The sequence below is a fragment of the Lathyrus oleraceus genome, chromosome 2 (assembly GCF_024323335.1).
Source record: "Lathyrus oleraceus cultivar Zhongwan6 chromosome 2, CAAS_Psat_ZW6_1.0, whole genome shotgun sequence".
NCBI lineage: Eukaryota > Viridiplantae > Streptophyta > Magnoliopsida > Fabales > Fabaceae > Lathyrus > Lathyrus oleraceus.
Window position 1 is genome coordinate 53,162,750 of NC_066580.1, and position 8,271 is coordinate 53,171,020.

Genomic DNA, 8,271 nt, shown 5'->3' on the forward strand with positions numbered 1-8,271 from the left:
TTATATATGGTTGTCTTTATAAAAAAGGGAGATTGTCGAACAAAAATGTTTTGAAGAACAATAGCCTCTCATTGCGGAGTTTTGATGATAACAATTTAGTTGACAAAAAATGGCACACTAATGTGTTTTTTATAAACGTATAGAACAATTTATAATCATCCATGGGAAATACGGAAAATTGGTCATCTATGTACAAATAAGAGAAATGATCTTATGTCTTAGATAAAGTAATGATCATTGTGCACTAGTCAACAAGGTTGACCATACATTCCCCAAGGCAAACATGATCACTAGTACCCCAGAGTTGGATTAGTTTCTATGGTTATGTATGGTATTATTATGGTTTTGAATTTGGTTGTGGGATAAATTTGGAAATTCTAGAATGATGCACTATTTTAGGTAAGCCTATAAACGTGAAGGATTTGAAAGATAAGAGTACTTTCTCATCTTTAAAATCTTATTTTTTCTGAAAGAGTGCTCTTGCAAGTTTTTGGAGGATAATGTTTATGTTAATAGTGGTTCTTGTGTTGTGTTCTATTTGTTTTTCTCTCAATGATATGGGGTCTATGTTTGTTCTTATTTTATTGAAGTTTGTTGTTGGATGAAGCTTCTTATTTGTTTTTTCCTTTTTGCAATAGTAATTTTTTGACTTATGTGTTTTTTCCTTTGTTTCTTCTTTTTTTTCCTTAAGTTGTACCTTGTTATTTCTTGAACTTGTGGGCTATCCCTGTATTAGTTCCTTTTGGGACCTTTTATTTTACCTTGTAATTAGTTTATATTATATTATACTTGTATTTAAGAAAACTCAAAGAAAAGTGATCAAATATATTAAAATGAAGATTTGATCACCTTTTTTCAGATGAATGAAGACTTGCAATGTTATATCACCACCCATGCAAGCCACATAGAATGTTATCTCAATGATCACATAATCATAGTTGTGACAATACATGGAATAAAGGATAACGTTATGTACAAATAGCACAATTCAACCAATTTCATTCCTAAAAGATGAATGATTGGTAATGACAAAATATTAAAAAATCAAATATTGAACGCAATCTAGATGTTGAAGGTTACATAACTATCTTTCTGAAATTAAACTAAAAACACCGTTGAATAATTTTGAGTAGTTTTGCATTGCATTGATGAAAATGGATTACACAAAATCAACTGCATAATGTTGAGTTATCCATTACTTAAAGTAATCTCAGTTAGTTATGTATGACAACCAACTTCTAACTATATCTCAACTCCCTAACAGAAATTAGTTATTATGGTTATCATAGCTCAACTTGATAGTTCCACCCATAGTGAAGTTAACTTGTTGGGTAAGTAACTTCACTAATCTCAACTATCCTCTTGTGTTCAGCATCCCTCCTCAAGTTGGAATAGATATCAATCATTCCTAGCTTGTTTTGAAGACTATTAAAAGGTCCTATATGCAAAGACTTTGTCATAATATCTGCCACTTGTTCCTTTGATTCAACGGGAAGAAAGTGATCAATGATTAGTAATGACAAATAATTATAAAATCCAATTGTAGATCTCCTTGTATCAGGCCATGCTCCCCAATCAGAGTTAGAAAAACCTTTGAGTTTCAACCAAGTAGGTGAGCTAAATAAGAGGCTATTACCAGGGCTACCTTTGATATACTTTAGAGCATGCAGTCCTACTAACATATGCTCATCTATTGGTGAACTAAGAAATTGAATGAGTTTACTTACATCATAACAAATCGCTGGTCTTGAATGAGTTAGATATAGAAGCCTTCCAATTAATCTCATATATGCAGTACAATCAGATAGTGGTGTACCAGATTCTTTGTGAAACTCTATATGAGGTTGCATATGAGTATTGCAAGGTTTCGCTCCACTCAATCATGTGCCTTATAAAAGGTCAATTGCATATTTTCTTTGGCATAAAGTAATCCCTTCAAATATGGAAGTCATGTTGGAAAGGTATCGAGCATGTGTGACATATGAGTTATGCTAGGATATAGAAGAAGAGAGAGTCATGTTGGAAAGGTATCGAGCATGTGTGACATATGAGTTATGCTAGGATATAGAAGAGGAGAGAGTGTACTTACTTGTAGAAATAGTTGAAGATTCATCTGAATTAGGAAACTGAATTGCATTCTCAATCAATTTGAAACGATAATCTTGACAAAATATTAAAAGGGTGAGTGACTTGAGAAGATCACTTAAGTTGAAATTCATTATCGGGTAATGCGAGTGATGACTAAGAAGTTGGATAATTTTGAGTGGTTTGCACCGATGAAAATAGATTACACAAAATCTGCTGCATAATGTTGAGCTATCCGCTACTTATAGTAACCACAGTTAGTTATGCATGATAACCAACTTCTAACTATATCTCAACTCCCTAATGTAAAGTAGTTATTATGGTTACGTCATAGCTCAACATTCATAGTCAAGTTAACTTGTCAGATAAGTAATTTCATTAATCTCAACTATTCTCAACATTATCAAAACGTGGTTGATAATATATCAAAACGTATTTGTGAATTATAAAATAAGTCTTATAAAGTGATACTCTGTGTATATATATATAACTGAGAATCAATTTACTCGATGAATAAGTTTTTTTAACTTATTCTAAATCGTAGTCTTCAATATATATATATATATATATATATATATATATATATATATATATATATATATATATATATATATATATATATATATATATATATATATATATATATTACTTTGAGTGTTAATTACGATGCATATTCAGATATGCATATTGTTAACTTTAAAAGTGATGCATACATATTTAAATGTTATTGTTGCTCATGACAATATACATATGTGTTTTTCTCATGATTTGGATATATTGCAAAATATGAAAGCTAAAAAGTTAGAAAAACTGAACATATGATATGTACTTATTATCTAAAAGAGTTATCAATACCTATTAAATATTTGCATAATGGTTTTACTGGCTAGTAAACAATTTTTTATAAAAGTGATCTCTAAAAGAAAGAAAAAGAATTATTCCCTAAAAATTTCGGTTACATAAAATCTGCTCAAAAAAGGTATAATCTACGTAATTTGAGTAGCTCTTTATATTTTGTGTTTATTTATTTTTACTATTACTAAACGTTCTTGTTTGTGTTAGGTTTATGTTGTCTATCTTTATTTTTTCCTTTTTATAAATAAAGTTTATATATATTAAAATTATATAGTTTATTTTACTTTCTTTTAATGATACCCTTAATCATGACTATATACATTACTTCTAAATTATTATTATTAATTTTTCTTAATATTTTGACAAAACAACTCAGAAGTACTACTTCATGTTGAAATTGCCAACTACGATAATGATAGTCATCTACTTATTTTGAAATTTTCTTTTTTTTCAAGTTTAGCAATAAGTAAGCATTTAATGCTTATCAGTTCTTTACTTTTAATGTTAGCAAAGATTTAGTCATTAAAAAATAGACAAATAACACTGCAATTTGTGAAATATATATAGTACAATTCATATTGGTATCCGCGTTGTTGCCTAGTGTAGTTTTTTTTTTATTTGTTAAATTACAAATATCAATAATTTTTTGAATTCTTTACCAACAGTTTACATCTATCGAATTCAATTAGTAAATATCATTGAACTATTACACCTACTTCTGGCTTATTAGAATATTAGTTCTCTAATGATTTGACCAATCTAAACGAATAAAATGATGATGGGTTAGAAAGAAAAAAAGTTTTTGTTACAATAAAAACACTTAAAATATCTAGAATCTTGTAAAAATTATTAAGGTCTCGTTAATTTTAACTTAATTTTTTTTAATTATAAAAAACTATTTTTTAAAATACAGAAAGTATTTTGAAACATTTTTTTAAATTTAAAAACATATTTTGACATCAAGTAATTTTTTTTTAAAACAAATATATTATATAGAATAAAGGTAAAGAGACACAATAATGAAAGTACAAATGAGGAGGTTGAAAGAGGCACAATAGGTATCAAAGCAATCCATCCAAAAGAAAATAAAAACGAACAAAACTTCACACCACAACCACCAAAATCTATAAGAAAAGAAACACAAAAGAAAAAGAATTTAAAGGCAAAAAAGAAAGAACCGGACAAAGAACGAGCTAGAGTTCCATAAATTAGGATAAGCAAAACTAGCAACCAAACTCCACCGAAGCAACAAGAACACATCAAGAGGAGGTCGAAGACTTTCAAGCCGCTATTGGTTCATATGCATGATAAGGTTCTCAAGCCATACCGAGAAAGTACATGAGTTCCCGACAAACCTACCAAGATACCATTTCCAAGGCAAAAGGATACTCATGTCTTCCACGTCCTTCGTAGTCACTAATTTATCTGAGAATACAATATCATTATGAGATTTCTAGATCAACCAGATCACATCATGTCAAATCATAAGACATCATCGCCTAAGCCTAGAAGGACCACCAATAGGAAACAAAAACCTCTAGAAAAGAATCAGGGGATCTTTGGGTAAAGCTATAGACCAAAAACATCTATAAATGAATCAGGGGATCTCTGGGTTAATATCCTATACCAAATAGACACTACTACATCTAGGTCAAAAAAAGATGTATAGACGACTCTATGATTCTAAAACAAAAAGGATAAGAGAAACCCTCTAAACTAAGAAAGATCCTTCTTTTAAGTAAATTATATATTGTAGAAATCCTATCATGCAGGAGGAGTTGTTAGGAGACAATGATAACTTTAGAAGGGGCTAAGCTTTTACAAATACTAGGAAGGACCAAATCCAATAACGGGAGCTGACGATCACTAGGAAAGTTGCAGGTGCAAAGAAAGGAATATGTTAAGGCCACCGAGTAAGAACTTCCTTTAGAGTGGCGCCACCATCACTTGTCAGATAGGGAAGAAGGAGTAAAGCCTCTAACAACTAAGAGAAGATCAATTATCCATGCATGCTCATGCTTAAAATCACAAACCCAAGACTTCCCATCCCCCTACCCACCTCCCCTATAAAACATTATTTCTGCTCGAAGATTAGATAAAAGCCACGAAAACCTGACTTTGAGAGGAATCAGACCCACCCAAGGATCACTCTAGAACTTAGTGAGGGGATTAGAATAAACTTTCTTAACAATATTATTTGAAAACCAATCCGAGGGGTCCTCCCCTTGGCCAACTAGAAGAGACACCCTTCTCCACCAAGGAGACACATACAAAAGAGAGACATCTCTTCCTACCAAGACAAACGCAATCAGAATAACTATATACCTATTAAATAGGATATCTCGCCATAAACCTGAAACACCTAAAATTAATCTCCACCCTTCATTTACTATACAAAGTATGATTAACCATTCTGAGGTCACTAACACCTAGCAATCAAACCTCTTGGGTTTGCAAACATCATACCATATAACCCAAGCAATCTTAGAGCCTCTTCTAACACCACCCCACAAAAGTCTTCTTTGAATTCTCACAATCTTCTTCCAAACCTTAACAAACATCCTTAAAAAAGACAAAAGTAAAATAGGAATATCATTAAGACTATAATTAAAAGGAATTACCCGCCCTCCTAAACATATATACACATGCCTCCAAGAGTGAAGTCGCCTAAAGGTCTGCAGCCCTAGAAAATAAACTATTAAGCCTTCAACTACCAAGAGAAAGAGGAAATGAGACAAAAGGTTGGCTTTCTTCAACCCTCTTCGGATACTGATTTCTTAGTTAGGGCACGCGAATCTAACTTATCTATCATTAAAACCAAATCTAGAGAGCATATAATCCATAAAATACCAACTAACCGAGTCATAAGCTTCTTGAAATCAACTTTAAAAATGAAGCAAGAATTTTCACTCTTCTTCGCTAGATCTACCAGCTCATTAATAGATAATACCCAATCCACTAAGAGTCAGCCTTTTTGAAAAATGATTGGTTGGAAGAAATACGCTTATCCATAACATCAATGAGCCTACCAACCAAAAATTTATCCAGTAGTTTATAAAGAGACTCTACAAAGGAAATAGGCCAGAAATCTCTCATATGAGATGGAGATTCGACCTTAGAAACCAAGGTCATAAATAATGAGGGGAAACCATGAGGGAGGAAGAAAACTGGTAAAACTACTCGAACATAGTCCAATCTCATCCTTAAGAAGGGGACAAAACCTCCTAAAAATTAAACCCATATGGACCAGGACTCTTGTTATTGTTATTCCTATGGCTGGCTGCATTTGGTAAAAGAACATAGGTATTACAAGATGTATATTTGATGAAGATGGAATGTAACACCCTTCTAAAATACCCCAATAATTAATTAATTCAACAAAATATAAATCAGAGTAGATATGCAATTTAAGGGTGTCACACTTGACACTTCACACCATTCACCATAATAACTTGTCATGCTCATTTATTAATCAAAATAAAACATTGCACAATTCGCAGCGGATAGAGATCTAATCAATCATGCAAACCATGTAATCACATTACATGTAAAACTGTTCAACAACCAAAAGGAAGACAAGGTAAAACATCCCGTCCCGATGTTACATCTACCAGAGCATGACCCACTAAGGAACTACACTAGACTCCAAGCACTAGCTTTTACTCAATCACTGCTCGTTACCTGAAACATAGTTGTAAGGGTGAGTTCCTCAATCGATATAATAAACATTATAAAATATCATGTAATGCTAAGTAAATTAACACATTTCATCCCCTAATCATATCACACATTCAGCAACGGCAACATCAACTCATAATCATACTCAACACAACACAACACAAAACACACGTGTAATATTGGAATACATCCATTCATATTATACGTCATACATACATTATGCAATGAGACTCCATGCATGCGGTACCGACTATTCGTGAACACATAGTTCAACCTCACCGATCAAACCCAGATACGGCTATCAAGCTCACTAGTCCCACTCATTTGAGACCTAGTGACTCACTCACTAATTCCTCACCATGGGAATTAGCTACCACCCCAAGGGCTATGCTATGCACGCTAAATCACCTAGCATGCAAACATCAACAACAATCCACAATAACTCACTCACTAATTCCTCACCATGGGAATTAGCTACCACCATAAAGGCCATACTATGCACGCTAAATCACCTAGCATGCAACCATCAACAACAATCCACAATGGACATATGCTCACACTCTAAGCCATAAACAGTCCATCCATAATTGCATACATAATAGATATATTCACAGCATTATGCATACCATCATACATTATCAGCATGTTTATCACAAAATCATATCATGTCATGCCAAATAATAAATTACAGTATTAGCACACTCTATTAATACCCCTACTGCTCAAAACAACGGGAAATGATCCCTACTATATCATACACCAATATAGGCCAAACGTCAAATATGCACACAATATTTGAATATCAAATTTTCACTTTTCCAACAGTGTTAACCGGTTAACGCCCTGGGTTAACCGGTTAACGCAAAACAGAACACGCTTCCTGGCACATTTTAACAGTGTTAACCGGTTAACGCCCTGGGTTAACCGGTTAACGCAGACAAACATCAATTCTTTTAATTATCATAACAGTGTTAACCGGTTAACACCCTGGGTTAACCGGTTAACGCAAGACAGAAAGCTGTTCCTGCGCTAACACGAACAGAATGCAGGATTACCCGCATTTTTCGCCGTTGGAGGCCTTCCGGACCTCCGATTTCGATTCCGTAAAAAGCTACACGTCTAGAAAATCACAACTCATCCAAATATAGGTTCATTCACAGTTTTAACCTAACTTATTCATCCCAATTCAAAGGTATTTCTCAAAACCTAATTAGAGTCAATCAATGGCTTATTACTACCCATCACATGTTAATCCATAATACCCATCAAACGACGATAAACCCCCCTTACCTGAGTTAATCCGGCAAATCCTTTAGCTTCAAGCTTTTCCCTTCTTCAACCCTTGTTCTCTTGCTCTTCCTCTTTGCCCTTTTCTCACTTTCTGTCGCTTCTCTGGTTTTCACGTGAAAAACCCTTTTTACCAAATGGAACTCTTTATATATATTCCAACTTTATTATTCCAATAATAATAATCCAATAATATTCCAATTATTTAATTAAATTAATAAATATACTATTAACTTAAATTAAATAATTATCATATTTTACCGGGGTGTTACAACTCTCCCCCACTAAAAGAGTTTTCGTCCTCGAAAACATACCTCAAGCGAATAACTCTGGATAAGACTCCTTCATCTGACTCTCAAGTTCCCA